The sequence below is a fragment of the Ambystoma mexicanum genome, chromosome 5q (genome assembly GCF_040938575.1).
Source record: "Ambystoma mexicanum isolate Mex_15411 chromosome 5q, UKY_AmexF1_1, whole genome shotgun sequence".
NCBI lineage: Eukaryota > Metazoa > Chordata > Amphibia > Caudata > Ambystomatidae > Ambystoma > Ambystoma mexicanum.
In genome coordinates, this window is record NC_090933.1 from 7,547,093 (window position 1) to 7,571,135 (window position 24,043).

The window sequence follows — 24,043 nt, forward strand, 5'->3', positions numbered from 1 at the left end:
ATGGGAAGGAGTTGTATATGACATCTCAGGCCATAGGAAGGGTCTCAGATTTGGTATAAGCATTGAGATATCACATCTCATGATATCGGAAGGGTTTCAGGATTGGAATGGGAAGGAGTTGGATATCACATTTCATGATAAAGGAAGGGTCTAAGGTTTGGAAGGGGAAGGATTTGGATATCACATCTCATGTTATAGGACGGGTCTCAGGTTTGGTATTAGAAGCATTGAGATATCAAGTCTCATGGTATAAGAAGGGTCTCAGGATTGGAATGGGAAGGAGTTTGATATCACATCTCATGCCATAGTATGGGTCTCAGGTTTGGTAGAAGCATTGGGATATCACATCTCATGCTATCGGAAGGGTATCAGTATTGGATTTGGAAGGAGTTGGATATCCCATCTCATGCTATAGGAAGGGTCTCAGGTTGGAATGGGAAGGAGTTGGATATCACATTTCATGTTATAGGAAGGGTCTCAGGATTGGAATGGGAAGGACTTGGATATCATATCTCATGCAATAGGAAGGCTCTCAGGTTTGGAAGGGGAAGGAGTTGGATATCACATTTCATGTTAGAGGAAGGATCTCAGGTTTGGTATTAGAGGCCTTGAGATATCACATCTCATGCTATAGGAAGGGTCTCAGGATTGGAATGGGAAGGAGTTGGATATCACATCTCAAGCTATAGGAAGGGTCTCAGGTTTGGTATAAGCATTGAGATATCACATCTCATGCTATAGGAAGGGTCTCAGGATTGGAATGGGAAGAAGTTGGATATCACATCTCATGCTATAGGAAGGGTCTCAGGTTTGGTATAAGCATTGGGATATCACATCTCATGCTATAGGAAGGGTCTCAGGATTGGAATGGGAAGGAGTTGTATATGCCATCTCATGCCATAGGAAGGGTCTCAGGTTTGGTATAAGCATTGAGATATCACATCACATGCTATAGGAAGGGTCTCAGGATTGGAATGGGAAGGACTTGGATATCACATATCATGCTATAGGCAGGGTCTCAGGTTTGGAAAGGGAAGGAGATGGATATCACATTTCATGTTAGAGGTAGGATCTCAGGTTTGGTATTAGAGGCATTGAGAAATCACATCTCATGCTATCATAAGGGTCTCAGGATTGGAATGGGAAGGAGTTGGATATCACATCTCATGCTAAAGGGAGGGTCTCAGGTTTGGAAGGGGAAGGATTTGGAAATCACATCTCATATTATAGGAAGGATCTCAGGTTTGGTATTAGAAGCATTGATATATCACATCTCATGCTATCGGAAGGATCTCAGGTTTGGTATAAGAGGCATTGAGATATCACATCTCATGCTATCATAAGGGTCTCAGGATTGGAATGGGAAGGAGTTGGATATCACATCTCATGTTATAGGAAGGATCTCAGGTTTGGTATTGGAAGCATTGAAACATCACATCTCATGCTATAGGAATGGTCTCAGGATTGGAATGGGTAGGAGTTGGATATTACATTCTTGCTATAGGAAGGGTCTCATGTTTGGAATGGGAAGGAGTTGGATATCACATATGCTATAGGAAGTGTCTTAGGTTTGGAACGGGGAGGAGTTGGATATCACATCTCATGTTATAGGAAGGGTCTCAGGTTTGGTATAAGCATTGAGATATCACATCTCTGCTATCAGGAGTGGCTCAGGATTGGAATGGGAAGGAGTTGGATATCCCATCTCATGTTAAAGGACGGGTCTCTGGTTTGGTATTAGAATCATTGAGATATCACATCGCATGCTGTAGGAAGGGTCTAAGGATTGGAATGGGATGGACTTGGATATCACATCTTATGCTATAGGTAGGCTCTCAGGTTTGGTATAAGCATTGAGATATCACATCTCATGCTATAGGAAGGGTCTCAGGATTGGAATGGGAAGGATTTGGATATCACATCTCATGCTATAGGAAGGGTCTCAGGTTTGGTATAAGCATGGAGATATCACTTCTCATGCTATAGGAAGGGTCTCAGGATTGGAATGGGAAGGTGTTGGATATCACATCTCATGCTATAGGAAGGGTCTCAGATTTGGTATAAGCATTGAGATATCACATCTCATGCTATAGGAAGGGTCTCAGGATTGCAATGGGAAGGAGTTGTATATGACATCTCAGGCCTTAGGAAGGGTCTCAGGTTTGGTATAAGCATTGAGATATCACATCTCTGCTACCGGAAGGGTCTCAGGATTGGAATGGGAAGGAGTTGGATATCCCATCTCATGTTATAGGAAGGGTCTCAGGTTTGGTATTAGAAGCATTGAGATATCACATCTCATGCTATAGGAAGGGTCTCAGGATTGGAATGGGAAGGACTTGGATGTCACATCTCATGCTATAGGGAGGGTCTCAAGTTTGATATTAGAAGCATTGAGATAACAAATCTCATGATATCGGAAGGGTCTCAGGATTGGAATGGAAAGGAGTTGGATATCACATATCATTATAAAGGAAGGGTCTAAGGTTTGGAAGGGGAAGGATTTGGATATCACATCTGATGTTATAGGACGGGTCTCAGGTTTGGTATTAGAAGCATTGAGATATCAAGTGTCATGGTATAAGAAGGGTCTCAGAATTGGAATGGGAAGGAGTTGGATATCACATCTCAAGCTATAGGAAGCGTCTCAGGATTGGAATGGGAAGGAGTTTGATATCACATCTCATGCCATAGTATGGGTCTCAGGTTTGGTAGAAGCATTGGGATATCACATCTCATGCTATCGGAAGGGTATCAGTATTGGATTTGGAAGGAGTTGGATATCCCATCTCATGCTATAGGAAGGGTCTCAGGTTAGAATGGGAAGGAGTTGGATATCACATTTCATGTTATAGGAAGGGTCTCAGGATTGGAATGGGAAGGACTTGGATATCATATCTCATGCTATAGGAAGGCTCTCAGGTTTGGAAGGGGAAGGAGTTGGATATCACATTTCATGTTAGAGGAAGGATCTCAGGTTTGGTATTAGAGGCCTTGAGATATCACATCTCATGCTATAGGAAGGGTCTCAGGATTGGAATGGGAAGGAGTTGGATATCACATCTCAAGCTATAGGAAGGGTCTCAGGTTTGGTATAAGCATTGAGATATCACATCTCATGCTATAGGAAGGGTCTCAGGATTGGAATGGGAAGAAGTTGGATATCACATCTCATGCTATAGGAAGGGTCTCAGGTTTGGTATAAGCATTGAGATATCACATCTCATGCTATAGGAAGGGTCTCAGGGTTGGAATGGGAAGGAGTTGTATATGACATCTCATGCCATAGGAAGGGTCTCAGGTTTGGTATAAGCATTGAGATATCACATCACATGCTATAGGAAGGGTCTCAGGATTGGAATGGGAAGGACTTGGATATCACATCTCATGCTATAGGCAGGGTCTCAGGTTTGGAAAGGGAAGGAGATGGATATCACATTTCATGTTAGAGGTAGGATCTCAGGTTTGGTATTAGAGGCATTGAGATATCACATCTCATGCTATCAGAAGGGTCTCAGGATTGGAATGGGAAGGAGTTGGATATCACATTTCATGCTAAAGGGAGGGTCTCAGGTTTGGAAGGGGAAGGATTTGGAAATCACATCTCATATTATAGGAAGGATCTCAGGTTTGGTATTAGAAGCATTGAGATATCACATCTCATGCTATCGGAAGGATCTCAGGTTTGGTATAAGAGGCATTGAGATATCACATCTCATGCTATCATAAGGGTCTCAGGATTGGAATGGGAAGGAGTTGGATATCACATCTCATGTTATATGAAGGATCTCAGGTTTGGTATTAGAAGCATTGAGACATCACATCTCATGCTATAGGAAGGGTCTCAGGATTGGAATGGGAAGGAGTTGGATATCACATCTCATGCTATAGGAAGGGTCTCAGGTTTGCTATAAGCATTGAGATATCACATCTCATGCTATAGGAAGGGTCTCAGGATTGGAATGGGAAGGATTTGGATATCACATCTTATGCTATAGGAAGGGTCTCAGGTTTGGTATAAGCATTGAGATATCACATCTCATGCTATAGGAAGGGTCTCAGGATTGGAATGGGAAGAAGTTGGATATCACATCTCATGCTATAGGAAGGGTCTCAGGTTTGGTATAAGCATTGAGATATCACATCTCATGCTATAGGAAGGGTCTCAGGGTTGGAATGGGAAGGAGTTGTATATGACATCTCATGCCATAGGAAGGGTCTCAGGTTTGGTATAAGCATTGAGATATCACATCACATGCTATAGGAAGGGTCTCAGGATTGGAATGGGAAGGACTTGGATATCACATCTCATGCTATAGGCAGGGTCTCAGGTTTGGAAAGGGAAGGAGATGGATATCACATTTCATGTTAGAGGTAGGATCTCAGGTTTGGTATTAGAGGCATTGAGATATCACATCTCATGCTATCAGAAGGGTCTCAGGATTGGAATGGGAAGGAGTTGGTGTTAGGAAAGATTTCGTAATACTAGGTAATTTTCCTTCCATGTGGCAACCCCTAAACTTTTTGCTGTTGTTTTTCACCTTGTTCTTGACTTTGCCAGAGAAATGCAGCCTTCTGCCGCACTCCTCTGGGCTTTCGCTCCTTTCTTACGGGGAAACTGACATGCCCTTAAGACAGTCAGTACCGGGGAACGCTGTTTCCCGTAGTTTCTTTTATCATGTTGCAGCTTTAGTGCAACATGACACAAGAGGGCACTGTAAGCTAAGTTACAGCTCTCTTGGGTCTCTAGCCTTCTACAGGCCCTAGAAACTCTTTTAGGATGGTATTTTGATCGGTGCAAGTCATTCAGGGACCGGAATGGTGGCAGCGATCGTTTTGTTTATTTTGAGCTCCTTTTGGCGTTCTGAGCGCGTTTTTCGCACTGAACCCAAAATGGTGGCCTGGCTCCCAAAATGGCCAGACCACGATGCTCTTTTGTCCTGTCCACTGACCATCTTGCTCCCTTCACCTTCCCCAGGTCGAGCGACCTGGGGCCTTCCTTATTCGGGCATGTACTTTCCCGCGAAACGTGGTTGCTTTCGCGGGCTTGTACATGTCTTTTGTGTGCCTCCAGGGTGTGGGCTGGGATGTCTGGTCCCAATACACATCCTGGGTGCCAGAGAGTCTAGGGTGGTGTGAATGCCTGGGACCACCGTGGTCCGTGATTGGTCCACGTATGGTATTTGTGTTGATGAGCGGATCTCCCATTGGCTCCCCTCCGTTTTGGCGCGAAGGGAACCGTGGATAAGAGGGGGTTGGAAACACCACTACCATGTCGATCTCCTGAGTTCTCACGAACGAAGGAATACAGGAGCCAAGTATCCTGCAACCAAGAGGCTGGACCGAGGAATCGCTGGTGACCCGCTGAAGGAATCCTCCTTTGCACTGCTGTCGTCCTGTGAAACCCTTTCCTCCTTTGATCGAACCAGAAGGCCTGTACTGGTGCTTCGACCTTTGGAATAGCAGGAACAGCTATTCCCGGCGACTTCATCATCTCCTGCCAAGTAAGCCTTCGGAAGTGTCTCTGGGCCATCCAGTTGACTGACCAGTTTACAAGGGAGTCCTGCTCTGTAACCGCCGCCAGGTTGTGTTGTATTTCGAGTCCTTGTCACTCTCCCACGCTTCGTACACTTGGCGTTCCCAAGTCTGAAGGGAGGAGTGTACATTTGGCTCGAATACACACGGCCGCTCCGTTGTCCTGCTGCGGCAACAAACTGTGCCGGTTTCGTCGATTGGGACGTCTTTTTGCTCTACACGACTACGAGGCGTTCCCTGCTCTTCTGAACCTGCCAGCTGCTGAAACTAACGTGGAGAAGCCTGGGTCTGCTTGCTTCGGGGACCGGTGAGTAGTATAGCTAGGATCTGGTCGCCCTCCTGCAGTATCCCATTGCTTTTCCCTGCTGTGTAAAAACAGCACCCTTTTGCCGTACTCGCGCTCTGCTTCTGCTCGCTGTGGAGGCTGCGCTTGAGTTGCGGAACCTGTTCTCCTTCTGCTGTGCACTAACCCGAACTGCCTGACTTCCTCCGAAGAGCTTCTCCTTTTGCCCGTTGGCACCGGCGTGGCAGGTACTTTGAGCACAAGGCTCCACTCTTCGCAGGGCTCGGACTTCCATCTAGTTAGGTGCCTCTGAAGGCGAACTGAGTCTAAAGCGTTATCGCACTGCCTGTTTTCCTTCCCTGGCAGGTGGACTACACATTTCGTGCCTCTAATGCTTAAGACTGTCGTATTTGTATATATATTGTGTTGATATGGTATGTGTTGGTTTAGTATTGTGATATTGTGATTTTCTCGCTACGGTCATTATTTTAAAGGCCTTAAAATAAATGTGTATCTATTTTTGATATAACAACTGTTTGGAGTAGTTTGTAAGCGCTCTTGCTTAGTGTGCTCATTGCGGGCTTTCAGTCACCCTCACCCCTCTTGAGACCTAGTCTTGACCGCCGCGATCGCTACCTTGATTGGTCTGGCTCGTCCAGAGGTTACCCTGTTCCAAGTAATTAGGTTGGCCTTCTGAACTTCTGCGCCACCAGGACAGAGTTCAGAAATCCGTCTTAACAAATTGGTGTACAGCGGTGTGATACGACTGAAGGTATCCAGTGTTGCGCTCGAACTAAGGCATTTCAGGTTATTCCAACCAGTACACGTAGTGAATTGTTGTAGTATAACTTTAAAAAGGCCATAGTCCTATCAAACAGTATGGAAACAAATACCTTGTTAACTTTAAATGCTTCCAAATCAGAAACATTGAAAAAGATGTGTGCGGAGAGAGGTGTTTCCTCTCAAGGCACTAAATTGGAAATGATCCAAAGAATCGTGGCGTGGCAAGAAGATCAGCTTGACGCTATAACTTCTGAGGACAGTGCGGAAGGTGGTGGGGCTGCTCTCACTGGTAGAACCGACGGTTCTGCCGCCGCACTGATCCACCGCGACCACGAGGAAAGGGAGGACGAGATGTCTAATGTTTCCTCTGCCAGTGTTGATGGGGATGCTATGCTTGAATTCAAGAAGCAAGAGCTGCGGTTTAGGCAGCAGGAGCTTGAATTCAGCATAGCCAAACTAAAAATCGAACAGGCAGAAAAACAGAAAGACAGGGATCACCAGTTGGAACTGGCCAAGCTTCAGGTTGCAAATGGGTCCAAGGGTCCTGGACATGGGTCTGGGGCCTCCTCTCTTCCACGGTTTCCGAAAGATCTGCTCAGTGTGTATGAAGAAAGGAATGACATTATGGACTGGCTGAATGCGTTTGAGTATGCATGCGAGGTTCAACAAGTTGACAATGCTGATAAGATTGCATGGTTACTCAGTAGACTGCCCCATTCTGGCTGTAGTGCCATTATGGAAATGTCGAAGGCTGAGCGAGCTGATTTCGCAATGTTAAAGCAAACTCTCATTTTAAAGTTTGGGAAGACTCCGGCCCAATATTTAAAGCATTTTCGAGAGTATAAGAAAAAGGAAGGTGGTACTTGGGTATCTTATGTCGCTGAATCCTTGAAAAACTTAACTTGCTGGGTCGAAGGTTATAAGGTTTCTACCTTCGAAGGCATGATAAATCTTGTCATGCTGGAACACATTTTTGGTTCTTCTTCCCCGGAGCTTAAGCAGCATTTGGCCGATTCGAAGGAGATAGATCCTAAGAAGCTGGCCATTGCAGCAGACTTATGGGTGTCACATCGAGTGTCCCATAAGGACAAAACTCATCCTGGTAAGCAGGAGGAAGGGAAAAAGTCCAAAGATATTGAGGGTGGGGAATCTGCTAAATCTTCTTCCCATAAGGGCCACAAAAAGAAAAATAAGGGTAAGACACAAGAGAACTCACAGGGTAGTGGAGGTCCGCCTCCGAAACAGAACTCTGGTTACAATAAGCCTCCCTACGTAAACAGACACACTGGGGCTTGTTTTTCTTGTGGAGCAACTGACCATGTGAAGGGGGATCCCCGTTGTAAGGTTAGCCCTTTGGGGGTCCACTCCGCTAATCTGGCCTTCTCCTCCTACGAGGAAGAAGAGATTACAGGAGCATCCTTCTCCTCAGACTCATTTCCCAGTGGGATAGAGGCTGAGGTAGTTTTAGTGTCCCTGGGTTCCTGGGAGCCTAAAGTCGCAGAGGCTTATGCTAGGATTCCGGATAATACCAAGCACTACTTTAAAGACAGTGTGCTGATCAATGGAGTGGATACTCCAGCTCTTAGGGATAGTGGGTGCAGTCGCACTGTAGTGGATTCTACCTTGGTAGACTCAGAGGAAGTTGCCAGAGCTACTCTGATGCCCACTAAGTTGGCTGACGGCCCCCTCCGTATGTTTCCAGTAATACCTGTAAATCTCACTTTAAATGGTACAGCAGTCAGGATTCCAGTGAGCATTCAGAGAAACGTCCCGGGAAAGGTCTTGTTGGGTAATGATCTCAGAGCTTTAGGGCTCGTAGGAGACACTGCCGAAAGACCCTACACACGGTCTCAAGCACGGGCAGCATTGGCCAAGTCCAATACGCCGCCCCAGCCGAAGGGGAAACCCAAGGCGAAAGGAGTCGACAAGTCAAGACGAGGGAAAGTGAATATTCCCCCGAGCTCGCCTACCACTGCGGTGGAGGAAGTTGGTCAATCGCCCGGGCCTGACGAGGAGGTGGCGATGCCTGAAGTATTCGACCCCAACGATCATCCTGAACTAAAAGACTTGTTAGTTGAAGGAGGTCCTGATAGGGACGAATTCAGTAAAGGCCAACGTGAGTGCCCATCTCTGGAAGGCCTAAGGAGACAGGCCTGCTCCCAGCTTGAGGGTGAACCTCCTGGGAAGCATAGGATTTATTGGGAAGGTGGACTCCTGTATAGTGAGCCCACAGAGTCTACAGACGGAGACCATAGGAGGTTGGTGGTTCCCCTTGCTGTTAGGCCCTTCCTCCTGCAGTTGGTGCATGAAGTTCCCCTTGCTGGTCACCTTGGTATGAAGAGGACCAAGCAAAGGTTATCCATGCACTTCTACTGGCCCAAGATGGGGGTGCAAGTAGAAAGTCACTGCAGGAGTTGTGCCTCCTGCCAGTTGTCTGGTAAGGTTGGCGCGACAATCCAAGCTCCGTTGGTACCGCTCCCAGTTGTGGGGGTACCATTTGAAAGGGTAGGGATCGACATGGTTGGTCCCCTTGACCCGCAAACATCCTCGGGCAATAGGTTTATCCTGGTGCTGGTCGACCATGCAACCAGGTATCCTGAGGCCATCCCATGGAAAACTGTAACTGCCAAGTCAGTTGCAGAAGCTTTACTCGGCATATTTACTAGGGTTGGCTTCCCTAAAGAAGTTGTGCCGGATGATGGCAGCAACTTTATGTCGAAGTATAGGCAGGCTATGTGGAAAGAATGTGGGGTCACCTACAGGTTCTCTTCTGCATACCACCCCCAGACTAATGGTCTGGGGGGGCGTTTCAACAGGACGTTAAAGAGCATGATTGGGGCTCTGGAGGAGCCTCAGAGAAGAAAATGGGATCTTCTTGTTTCATGCTTACTGTTTGCCTACCGAGAGGTACCACAGGTGGGTGTTGGCTTCAGCCCCTTCGAACTTCTGTTCGGTCATCCCGTACGGGGACCCTTAGCCATCGTCAAAGAGGGATGGGAGATGCCCACTCCCCCTGTTACTACCAACGTAGTTGATTATGTGCTAGGGCTCAGAAAACGGATGGTACTTCTGATGGGCTTGGCTAGTGATAAATTGAAGGCAGGGCAAGCGCTGGTGAAACATTGGTACGACCAGAAAGCTTCCCTCATCAACTTTACACTTGGTCAGCAAGTCCTGATCATGAATCCCATAAGGCCTCGAGCTTTACAGGACAAATGGTCAGGCCCTTACCCAGTGGTGGAGCCCCTGGGTGAGGTTAACTATTCAGTGGACCTTGGAAGGCCTGGACAGGCTCCAAAAGTGTTTCACGCGAATAGGCTGAAGGCTTTCGGCCCAAGCGTCGAAATCGCAGCACTGCTACTGGCTTCAGATGTTGCGGGAGAGGAGTCTGAACCTCTCCCCGACCTGTTCCCAAGCAGTCCTTCAGATAGCTCTTTTGAGGGGGTCCGAGTGGCCCCTCACCAAAATGGACAAGGCTCAGTGGTTTACCTTGGACATGAAGTAGGTGGAGGGAGGAGACAGCCTCTACTCAGTCAGGTACAAGCAGTACAAGACTGGCCTACCCCCACTACGCAAACCCAAGTGAGAGCCTTTTTAGGACTCACGGGGTATTACCGCAATTTTGTGGCAGACTATGGTACCATAGCTGCTCCTCTGACTGCCCTCACCACTCCGAAGAAACCCAAGAAGGTAACTTGGACTGACGAGTGTGAGAAGGCCTTCAATGGCTTAAAAGACTCCTTGTGCCAGGCCCCTGTCCTTAGGGCCCCTGATTATCAAAGACCTTTTATCGTGCAGACGGACGCCTCTGACACTGGGATAGGAGCTGTACTATCACAAGTAGATGAGAAGGGTAAGGAACACCCTATCGGTTTTATTAGTCGCCAGTTTAAGGACAGAGAGCTCAGATGGTCCACGGTAGAGAAAGAATGTTTCTCTGTTGTGTGGGCCCTAAGGAAGCTGAGGCCCTACCTCTATGTGACCCACCTCACTGTGCAGACTGACCATAAGCCGTTAAAGTGGCTAATGAACATGAAGGGGGAGAATCCAAAGTTGCTTAGGTGGTCCATAAGTCTACAAGGCTTCGACTTCACTATTGAGCATAGGCCAGGTGTCCAACATAGCAATGCTGATGGGTTGTCCAGAATGTTTAACCGACCTGAACAAGAGACTCATCCAGGGGTGGATTAGTTCCCCCTGTCCATAGTCTGGGAGGGGCGAGTGTTAGGAAAGATTTCGTAATACTAGGTAATTTTCCTTCCATGTGGCAACCCCTAAACTTTTTGCTGTTGTTTTTCACCTTGTTCTTGACTTTGCCAGAGAAGTGCAGCCTTCTGCCGCACTCCTCTGGGCTTTCGCTCCTTTCTTACGGGGAAACTGACATGCCCTTAAGACAGTCAGTACCGGGGAACGCTGTTTCCCGTAGTTTCTTTTATCATGTTGCAGCTTTAGTGCAACATGACACAAGAGGGCACTGTAAGCTAAGTTACAGCTCTCTTGGGTCTCTAGCCTTCTACAGGCCCTAGATACTCTTTTAGGATGGTATTTTGATCGGTGCAAGTCATTCAGGGACTGGAATGGTGGCAGCGATCGTTTTGTTTATTTTGAGCTCCTTTTGGCGTTCTGAGCGCGTTTTTCGCACTGAACCCAAAATGGTGGCCTGGCTCCCAAAATGGCCAGACCACGATGCTCTTTTGTCCTGTCCACTGACCGTCTTGCTCCCTTCACCTTCCCCAGGTCGAGCGACCCGGGGCCTTCCTTATTTGGGCATGTACTTTCCCGCGAAACGTGGTTGCTTTCGCGGGCTTCTACATGTCTTTTGTGTGCCTCCAGGGTGTGGGCTGGGATGTCTGGTCCCAATACACATCCTGGGTGCCAGAGAGTCTAGGGTGGTGTGAATGCCTGGGACCACCGTGGTCCGTGATTGGTCCACGTATGGTATGTGTGTTGATGAGCGGATCTCCCATTGGCTCCCCTCCGTTTTGGCGCGAAGGGAACCGTGGATAAGAGGGGGTTGGAAACACCACTACCATGTCGATCTCCTGAGTTCTCACGAACGAAGGAATACAGGAGCCAAGTATCCTGCAACCAAGAGGCTGGACCGAGGAATCGCTGGTGACCCGCTCAAGGAATCCTCCTTTGCAGTGCTGTCGTCCTGTGAAACCCTTTCCTCCTTTGATCGAACCAGAAGGCCTGTACTGGTGCTTCGACCTTTGGAATAGCAGGAACAGCTATTCCCGGCGACTTCATCAACTCCTGCCAAGTAAGCCTTCGGAAGTGTCTCTGGGCCATCCAGTTGACTGACCAGTTTACAAGGGAGTCCTGCTCTGTAACCGCCGCCAGGTTGTGTTGTATTTCGAGTCCTTGTCACTCTCCCACGCTTCGTACACTTGGCGTTCCCAAGTCTGAAGGGAGGAGTGTACATTTGGCTCGAATACACACGGCCGCTCAGTTGTCCTGCTGCGGCAACAAACTGTGCCGGTTTCGTCGATTGGGACGTCTTTTTGCTCTACACGACTACGAGGCGTTCCCTGCTCTTCTGAACCTGCCAGCTGCTGAAACTAACGTGGAGAAGCCTGGGTCTGCTTGCTTCGGGGACCGGTGAGTAGTATAGCTAGGATCTGGTCGCCCTCCTGCAGTATCCCATTGCTTTTCCCTGCTGTGTAAAAACAGCACCCTTTTGCCGTACTCGCGCTCTGCTTCTGCTCGCTGTGGAGGCTGCGCTTGAGTTGCGGAACCTGTTCTCCTTCTGCTGTGCACTAACCCGAACTGCCTGACTTCCTCCGAAGAGCTTCTCCTTTTGCCCGTTGGCACCGGCGTGGCAGGTACTTTGAGCACAAGGCTCCACTCTTCGCAGGGCTCGGACTTCCATCTAGTTAGGTGCCTCTGAAGGCGAACTGAGTCTAAAGCGTTATCGCACTGCCTGTTTTCCTTCCCTGGCAGGTGGACTACACATTTCGTGCCTCTAATGCTTAAGACTGTCGTATTTGTATATATATTGTGTTGATATGGTATGTGTTGGTTTAGTATTGTGATATTGTGATTTTCTCGCTACGGTCATTATTTTAAAGGCCTTAAAATAAATGTGTATCTATTTTTGATATAACAACTGTTTGGAGTAGTTTGTAAGCGCTCTTGCTTTGTGTGCTCATTGCGGGCTTTCAGTCACCCTCACCCCTCTTGAGACCTAGTCTTGACCGCCGCGATCGCTACCTTGATTGGTCTGGCTCGTCCAGAGGTTACCCTGTTCCAAGTAATTAGGTTGGCCTTCTGAACTTCTGCGCCACCAGGACAGAGTTCAGAAATCCGTCTTAACAGTTGGATATCACATTTCATGCTAAAGGGAGGGTCTCAGGTTTGGAAGGGGAAGGATTTGGAAATCACATCTCATATTATAGGAAGGATCTCAGGTTTGGTATTAGAAGCATTGAGATATCACATCTCATGCTATCGGAAGGATCTCAGGTTTGGTATAAGAGGCATTGAGATATCACATCTCATGCTATCATAAGGGTCTCAGGATTGGAATGGGAAGGAGTTGGATATCACATCTCATGTTATAGGAAGGATCTCAGGTTTGGTATTAGAAGCATTGAGACATCACATCTCTTGCTATAGGAAGGGTCTCAGGATTGGAATGGGAAGGAGTTGGATATCACATCTCATGCTAAAGGAAGGGTCTCAGGTTTTGTAGAAGCATTGGGATATCACATCTCATGCTATTGGAAGGATATCAGGATTAGATTTGGAAGGAGTTGGATATCCCATCTCATGCTATAGGAAGGGTCTCAGGTTGGAATGGGAAGGAGTTGGATATCACATCTCATGTTATAGGAAGGGTCTCAGGATTGGAATTGGAAGGACTTGGATATCACATCTCATGCTGTAGGAAGGCTCTCAGGTTTGGAAAGGGAAGGAGTTGGATATCACATTTCATGTTAGAGGTAGGATCTCAGGTTTGGTATTAGAGGCATTGAGATATCACATCTCATGCTATCAGAAGGGTATCAGGATTGGAATGGGAAGGAATTGGATATCACATCTCATGCTAAAGGGAGGGTCTCAGGTTTGGTATTAGAAGCATTGAGATATCACATCTCATGCTATCGGAAGGATCTCAGGTTTGGTATTAGAAGCATTGAGATATCACATCTCATGCTATAGGAAGGGTCTCAGGATTGGAATGGGAAGGAGTTGGATATCACATCTCATGTTATAGGAAGGATCTCAGGTTTGGTATTAGAAGCATTGAGATATCACATCTCATGCTATAGGAAGGGTCTCAGGATTGGAATGGGAAGGAGTTGGATATCACATCTCATGCTAAAGGAAGGGTCTCAGTTTTGGTAGAAGCATTGAGATATCACATCTCATGCTATAGGAAGGGTCTCAGGATTGGAATGGGAAGGCGTTGGATATCACATCTCGTGCTATAGGAAGGGTCTCAGGTTTGGTATAAGCATTGAGATATCACATCTCTGCTATCGGAAGGGTCTCAGGATTGGAATGGGAAGGACTTAGATATCACATCTCATGCTATAGGGAGGGTCTCAGTATTGATATTAGAAGCATTGAGATATCACATCTCATGCTATCAGAAGGGTCTCAGGATTGGAATGGAAGGAGCTGGATATCACATCTCATGCTAAGACCTGATATACCCTTCCTATAAAATGAGATGGGAATATCCAACTCCTTCCTATTCCAATCCTAAGACCCTTCCGATAGCAGAGATGTGATATCTCAATGCTTATACCAAACCTGAGATCCTTCCTATAACATGAGGTGTGATATCCAACTCCTTCCCATTCCAATCCTGAGACACTTCCCATAGCATGAGATGTGATATCTCACTGCTTATACCAAACCTGATACCCTTCCTATAGCATGAGATGTGATATCCAACTCCTTCACATTCCAATCCTGAGACACTTCCTATAGCATGAGATGTGATATCTCAGTGCTTCTAATACCAAACCTGAGACTCTTCCTATAACATGAGATGGGATATCTAACTCCTTCCCATTCCAATCCTGAGACCCTTCCAAAAGCAGAGATGTGATATCTCAATGCTTATACCAAACCTGAGACCCTTCCTATGGCATGAGATGTCATATACATATCCTTCCCATTCCAATCCTGAGACCCTTCCTATAGCATGAGATGTGATATCTCAATGCTTATACCAAACCTGAGACCCTTCCTATAGCATGAGATGTGATATCCAACTCCTTCCCATTCCAATCCTGAGACCCTTCCTATAGCATGAGATGTGATATCTCAATGCCTCTAATACCAAACCTGAGATCCTTCCTCTAACATGAAATGTGATATCCAACACCTTCCCTTTCCAAACCTGAGAGCCTACCTATAGCTTGAGATGTGATATCCAAGTCCTTCCCATTCCAATCCTTAGACCCTTCCTACAGCATGCAATATGATATCTCAATGATTCTAATAACAAACCTGAGACCCGTCCTATAACATGAGATGGGATATCCAACTCCTTCCCATTCCAATCATGAGACACTTCCGATAGCAGAGATGTGATATCTCAATGCTTATACCAAACCTGAGACCCTTCCTATAACATGAGATGTGATATCCAACTCCTTCCAAATCCAATCCTGATACCCTTCCGATAGCATGAGATGTGATATCCCAATGCTTCTACCAAACCTGAGACCCATACTATGGAATGAGATGTGATATCAAACTCCTTCCCATTCCAATCCTGAGACCCTTCCTATAGCTTGAGATGTGATATCCAACTCCTTCCCATTCCAATTCTGAGACCCTTCCTATACCATGAGACTTGATATCTCAATGCTTCTAATACCAAACCTGAGACCCGTCCTATAACATGAGATGTGATATCCAAATCCTTCCCCTTCCAAACCTTAGACCCTTCCTTTATCATGAGATGTGATATCCAACTCCTTCCCATTCCAATCCTGAGACCCTTCCGATATCATGAGATGTGATATCTCAATGCTTCTAATATCAAACTTGAGACCCTCCCTATAGCATGAGATGTGATATCCAAGTCCTTCCCATTCCAATCCTGAGACCCTTCCTATAACATGAGATGGGAATATCCAACTCCTTCCCATTCCAATCCTGAGACCCTTCCGATAACAGAGATGTGATATCTCAATGCTTATACCAAACCTGAGATCCTTCCTATAACATGACATGTAATATCCAACTTCTTCCCATTCCAATCCTGAGACACTTCCTATAGCATGAGATGTGATATCTCACTGCTTATACCAAACCTGAGACCCTTCCTATAGCATGAGATGTGATATCCAACTCCTTCCCATTCCAATCCTGAGACCCTTCCTATAGCATGAGATGAGATATCTCAATGCTTCTAATACCAAACCTGAGACTCTTCCTATAACATGAGATGGGGTATCCAACTCCTTCCCATTCCAATCCTGAGACCCTTACGATAGTAGAGATGTGATATCTTACTGCTTATACCAAACCTGAGACCCTTCCTATAGCATGAGATGTGATATCCAACTCCTTCCCATTCCAATCCTGAGACCCTTCCTATAGCATGAGATGTGATATCTCAATGCTTATACCAAACCTGAGACCCTTCATATAGCATGAGATGTGAAATCCAACTCCTTCCCATTACAATCCTGAGACCCTTCCTATAGCATGAGATGTGATGTCTCAATGCTTCTAATACCAAACCTGAGATCCTTCCTATAACATGAGATGTGATATCCAACTCCTTCCATTCCAATCCTGAGACCCTTCCTATAGCATGAGATGTGATATCTCAATGCTTCTAATATCAAACTTGAGACCCTCCCTATAGCATGAGATGTGATATCCAAGTCCTTCCCATTCCAATCCTGAGACACTTCCTATAGCATGAGATGTGATATCTCAATGCTTCTAATACCAAACCTGAGACTCTTCCTATAACATGAGATGGGATATCCAACTCCTTCCCATTCCAATCCTGAGACCCTTCCAAAAGCAGAGATGTGATATCTCAATGCTTATACCAAACCTGAGACCCTTCCTATGGCATGGGATGTCATATACATATCCTTCCCATTCCAATCCTGAGACCCTTCCTATAGCATGAGATGTGATATCTCAATGCTTATACCAAACCTGAGACCCTTCCTATAGCATGAGATGTGATATCCAAGTCCTTCCCATTCCAATCCTTAGACCCTTCCTATAGCATGCAATATGATATCTCAATGAATCTAATACCAAACCTGAGACTCTTCCTATAACATGAGATGGGATATCCAACTCCTTCCCATTCCAATCCTGAGACCCTTCCAAAAGCAGAGATGTGATATCTCAATGCTTATACCAAACCTGAGACCCTTCCTATGGCATGAGATGTCATATACATATCCTTCCCATTCCAATCCTGAGACCCTTCCTATAGCATGAGATTTGATATCTCAATGCTTATACCAGACCTGAGACCCTTCCTATAGCATGAGATGTGATATCCAAGTCCTTCCCATTCCAATCCTTAGACCCTTCCTATAGCATGCAATATGATATCTCAATGATTCTAATAACAAACCTGAGACCCGTCCTATAACATGAGATGGGATATCCAACTCCTTCCCATTCCAATCCTGAGACCCTTCCGATAGCAGAGATGTGATATCTCAATGCTTATACCAAACCTGAGACCCTTCCTACGGCATGAGATGTCATATACAACTCCTTCCCATTCCAATCCTGAGACCCTTCCCATAGCATGAGATGTGATATCTCAATGCTTATACCAAACCTGAGACCCTTCATATAGCATGAGATGTGATATCCAACTCCTTCCCATTACAATCCTGAGTCGCTTCCTATAGCATGAGATGTGATGTCTCAATGCTTCTAATACCAAACCTGAGAACCTTCCTATAACATGAGATGTGATATCCAACTCCTTCCATTCCAATCCTGAGACCCTTCCTATAGCATGAGATGTGATATCTCAATGCTTCTAATATCAAACTTGAGACCCTCCCTATAGCATGAGATGTGATATCCAATTCCTTCCCATTCCAATCCTGAGACACTTCCTATAGCATGAGATGTGATATCTCAATGCTTCTAATACCAAACCTGAGACTCTTCCTATAACATGAGATGGGATATCCAACTCCTTCCCATTCCAATCCTGAGACCCTTCCAAAAGCAGAGATGTGATATCTCAATGCTTATACCAAACCTGAGACCCTTCTTATGTCATGAGATGTCATATACATATCCTTCCCATTCCAATCCTGAGACCCTTCCTATAGCATGAGATGTGATATCTCAATGCTTATACCAAACCTGAGACCCTTCCTATAGCATGAGATGTGATATCCAACTCCTTCCCATTCCAATCCTGAGACCCTTCCTATAGCATGAGATGTGATATCTCAATGTCTCTAATACCAAACCTGAGATCCTTCCTCTAACATGAAATGTGATATCCAACTCCTTCCCTTTCCAAACCTGAGAGCCTACCTATAGCATGAGATGTGATATCCAAGTCCTTCCCATTCCAATCCTTAGACCCTTCCTATAGCATGCAATATGATATCTCAATGATTCTAATAACAAACCTGAGACCCGTCCTATAACATGAGATGGGATATCCAACTCCTTCCCATTCCAATCCTGAGACACTTCCGATAGCAGAGATGTGATATCTCAATGCTTATACCAAACCTGAGACCCTTCCTATAACATGAGATGTGATATCCAACTCCTTCCCATCCCAAACCTGAGACCCTTCCTATAGCATATGTGATATCCAACTCCTTCCAATTCCAAACATGAGACCCTTCCCATAGCAAGAATGTAATATCCAACTCCTTCCCATTCCAATCCTGAGACCATTCCTATAGCATGAGATGTGATATCTCAATGCTTCTAATACCAAACCTGAGATCCTTCCTATGACATGAGATGTGATATCCAATTCCTTCCCATTCCAAACCTGAGACCCTTCCTACAGCATGCGATGTGATATCTCAATGCTTCTAATACCAAACCTGAGACCAGTCCTATAACATGAGATGGGATATCCAACTCCTTCCCGTTCCAATCCTGAGACACTTCCGATTGCAGAGATGTGATATCTCAATGCTTATACCAAACCTGAGACTCTTCCTATAACATGAGATGTGATATCCAACTCCTTCCCGTTCCAAACCTGAGACCCTTCCTATAGCATGAGATGTGATATCCAACTCCTTCCCATTCCAATCCTGAGACCCTTCCGATAGCATGAGATGTGATATCTCAATGCCTCTAATACCAAACCTGATATCCTTCCTATAACATGTGATGTGATATTCAATTCCTTCCCCTTCCAAACCTGAGACCCTCCCTTTAGCATGAGATGTGATATCCAACTCCTTCCCATTCTAATCCTGAGACCCTTATGATAGCATGAGATGTGATATCTCAATGCCTCTAATACCAAACCTGAGATACTTCCTATAGCATGAGATGTGATATCTCAATGCTTCTAATACCAAACCTGAGATCCTTCCTATAACATGAGATGTGATATCCAACTCCTTCCCATTCCAATCCTGAGACCCTTCTGATAGCATGAGATGTGATATCTCAATGCCTCTAATACCAAACCTGAGATCCTACCTCTAGCATGAAATGTGATATCCAACTCCTTCCCTTTCCAAACCTGAGAGCCTACCTATAGCATGAGATGTGATATCCAAGTCCTTCCCATTCCAATCCTTAGACCCTTCCTATAGCATGCAATATGATATCTCAATGATTCTAATAACAAACCTGAGACCGTCCTATAACATGAGATGGGATATCCAACTCCTTCCCATTCCAATCCTGAGACACTTCCGATAGCAGAGATGTGATATCTCAATGCTTATACCAAACCTGAGACCCTTCCTATAACATGAGATGTGATATCCAACTCCTTCCAATTCCAAACATGAGACCCTTCCCATAGCAAGAATGTAATATCCAACTCCTTCCCATTCCAATCCTGAGACCATTCCTATAGCATGAGATGTGGTATCTCAATGCTTCTAATACCAAACCTGAGATCCTTCATATGACATGAGATGTGATATCCAATTCCTTCCCATTCCAAACCTGAGACCCTTCCTACAGCATGCGATGTGATATCTCAATGCTTCTAATACCAAACCTGAGACCAGTCCTATAACATGAGATGGGATATCCAACTCCTTCCCGTTCGAATCCTGAGACACTTCCGATTGTAGAGATGTGATATCTCAATCCTTATACCAAACCTGAGACTCTTCCTATAACATGAGATGTGATATCCAACTCCTTCCCGTTCCAAACCTGAGACCCTTCCTATAGCATGAGATGTGATATCCAACTCCTTCCCATTCCAATCCTGAGACCCTTCCGATAGCATGAGATGTGATATCTCAATGCCTCTAATACCAAACCTGAGATCCTTCCTATAACATGTGATGTGATATTCAATTCCTTCCCCTTCCAAACCTGAGACCCTCCCTTTAGCATGAGATGTGATATCCAACTCCTTCCCATTCCAATCCTGAGACCCTTATGATAGCATGAGATGTGATATCTCAATGCCTCTAATACCAAACCTGAGATACTTCCGATAGCATGAGATGTGATATCTCAATGCTTCTAATACCAAACCTGAGATCCTTCCTATAACATGAGATGTGATATCCAACTCCTTCCCATTCCAATCCTGAGACCCTTCTGATAGCATGAGATGTGATATCTCAATGCCTCTAATACCAAACCTGAGATCCTACCTCTAAAATGAAATGTGATATCCAACTCCTTCCCTTTCCAAACCTGAGACCCTGCCTATAGCATGAGATGTGATATCCAAGTCCTTCCCATTCCAATCCTGAGACCCTTCCTATAGCATGAGATGTGATATCTCAATGTCTCGTCGTCGTGTTGAGTCTGCAGCAGCAGAGTTGAGTAAAAGACGTCCCAAACGAAGGAACCCGCACAGTTTGTTACCACAGCAGGGCAACGGAGCGGCGGTGTGTATCTGAGCCAAATGTACACTACTCACTTCAGACCTGGGAACGCCAAGTGTACGAATCATGTGAGAGTGACAAGGACTCGATATACTACACAACCTGGCGGCGGTTACAGAGCAAGACTCCTGTGTAGGCTGGTCAGTCTGCTGGATGGCCCAGAGACGCTTCCGAAGGCTTACTAGCAGGAGATGGTGAAGATGCCGAGAATAGCTGTCCCCGCTATTCCAAGGGTCGAAGTACCAGTACAGGCCTTCTGGTTCGATCAAATGTGAAAAGGGTTTCACAAGGCGACAGCAGTGCAGAGGAGCAGTCCTTCAGCGGGTCACCAGCGATTCCTCGGTTCAGCCTCTTGGTTGCAGGATACTTGGCTCCTGTATTCCTTCGTTCGTGAGAACTCAGGAGATCGACATGGTAGTGGTGTTTCCAGCCCCCTCTTATCCACGGTTCCCTTCGCGCCAAAACGGAGGGGACCCAATGGGAGATCCGCTCATTAACACTCACACCATTCGTGGACCTATCACGGACCACGGTGGTCCCAGGCATTCACACCACCCTAGACTCTCTGGCACCCAGGATGTGTATTGGGACCAGACATCCCAGCCCACATCCTGGAGGCACACACAAGACATGTAGAAGCCCGCGAAAGCATCTGTGTTTCGCGGGAAAGTACATGCCCAAATAAGGAAGGCCCCAGGTCGGCTCGACCTGGGGAAGGTGAAGGGAGCAAGATGGTCAGCGGACAGGACAAAGGAGCCTCGTGGTCTGGCCATTTTGGGCTCTAGGCCACCATTTTGGGTTAAGCGCGAGAAACGCGCTTAGAACGCCAAAAGGAGCTCAAAACACAATAAACGATCGCTGCCACCATTCCCGTCCGTGAATCACTTGCACCGATCAGTTACAATCCTGGAAGAGTATCTAGGGCCTGTAGAAGGCTAGAGACCCAAGAGAGCAGTAACTTATCTTACAGTGCCCTCTTGTGTCATGTTGCACGAAAGCCGCAGCATGATAAAAGAAACTACGGAAACGAGCGTTTCCTGGTACTGACTGTCTTAAGGGCATGACAGTTTCCCCGTAAGAAAGGAGCGAAAGCCCAGAGGAGTGCGGCAGAAGGCTGCACTTCTCTGGCAAAGTCGAGAACAAGGTGAAAAACAACAGCAAAAAGTTTAGGGGTTGCCACATGGATGGAAAATTACCTACAATTACGAAATCTTTCCTAACACTCGCCCCTCCCAGACTATGGACAGGGGGAACTAATCCACCCCTGGATGAGTCTCTTGTTCAGGTCGGTTAAACATTCTGCACAACCCATCAGCATTGCTATGTTGGACACCTGGCCTATGCTCAATAGTGAAGTCGAAGCCTTGTAGACTTATGGACCACCTAAGCAACTTTGGATTCTCCCCCTTCATGTTTATTAGCCACTTTAAGGGCTTATGGTCAGTTTGCACAGTGAAGTGGGTCCCATAGAGGTAGGGCCTCAGCTTCCTTAGGGCCCACACAACAGAGAAACATTCTTTCTCTACCGTGGACCATCTGAGCTCTCTGTCCTTAAACTGGCCTATCTATAGCATGAGATGTGATATCCAAGTCCTTCACATTCCAACCCTTAGACCCTTCCTACAGCATGCAATATGATATCTCAATGATTCTAATAACAAACCTGAGACCCGTCCTATAACATGAGATGGGATATTCAACTCCTTCCCATTCCAATCCTGAGACTCTTCCGATAGCAGAGATGTGATATCTCAATGCTTATACCAAACCTGAGACCCTTCCTATAACATGAGATGTGATATCCAAATCCTTCCCGTTCCAAACCTGAGACCCTTCCTTTAGCATGAGATGTGATATCCAGCTCCTTCCCATTCCAATCCTGAGACACTTCCGATAGCATGAGATGTGATATCTCAATGCTTCTAATATCAAAACTGAGACTGGATTGGAATGGGAAGGAGTTGGATATCACATCTCATGCTATAGGAAGGGTCTCAGGTTTGGTATAAGCATTGAGATATCACATCTCATGCTATAGGAAGGGTCCAGGATTGGAATGGAAGGAGTTGGATATCACATCTCATGTTATAGGAAGGATCTCAGGTTTGGTATTAGAAGCATTGAGACATCACATCTCATGCTATAGGAAGGGTCTCATGATTGGAATGGGAAGGAGTTGGATATCACATCTCATGCTATAGGAAGGGTCTCAGGATTGGAATGGGAAGGAGTTGAATATGACATCTCATGCCGTAGGAAGGGTCTCAGGTTTGGTATAAACATTGAGATATCACATCTCTGCTATCGAAAGGGTCTCAGGATTGGAATGGAAAGGAGTTGGATATCCCATCTCATGTTATAGGAAGAGTCTCAGGTTTGGTATTAGAAGCATTGAGATATCACATCTCATGCTATCGGAAGGGTCTCAGGTTTGGAATGGGAAGGAGTTTGATATCACATCTCAGTTTAGAGGTAGGATCTCAGGTTTGGTATTAGAGGCATTGAGATATGACATCTCATGCCATCAGAAGGGTCTCAGGATTGGAATGGGAAGGAGTTGGATATCACATCTCATGCTAAAGGGAGGGTCTAAGGTTTGGAAGGGGAAGGATTTGGACATCACATCTCATGTTATTGGAAGGATCTGAGGTTTGGTATTAGAAGCATTGAGATATCACATCTCATGCTATCGGAAGGGTCTCAGGTTTGGTATAAGCATTGAGATATCACATCTCTGCTATCGGAAGGGTCTCAGGATTGGAATGGGAAGGATTTGGATATCACATCTCATGTTATAGGAAGGGTCTCAGGTTTGGTATTAGAAGCATTGAGATATCACATCTCATGCTATCGGAAGGGTCTCAGGTTTGGTATAAGCATTGAGATATCACATCTCTGCTATCGGAAGGGTCTCAGGATTGGAATGGGAAGGATTTGGATATCACATCTCATGCTATAGGAAGGGTCTCAGGAATGGAATGGGAAGGACTTGGATATCACATCTCATGATAAAGGAAGGGTCTAAGGTTTGGAAGGGGAAGGATTTGGATATCACATCTCATGTTATTGGACCGGTCTCAGGTTTGGTATTAGAAGCATTGAGATATCAAGTCTCATGGTATAGGACGGGAGTTTGATATCACATCTCATGCCATGGTATGGGTCTCAGGTTTTGTAGAAGCATTGGGATATCACATCTCATGCTATCGGAAGGGTATCAGGATTGGATTTGGAAGGAGTTGGATATGCCATCTCATGCTATAGGAAGGGTCTCAGGTTGGAATAGAAGGAGTTGGATATCACATCTCATGTTATAGGAAGGGTCTCAGGATTGGAATGGGAAGGACTTGGATATCACAACTCATGTTATAGGAAGGATCTCAGGTTTTGTATTAGAAGCATTGAGATA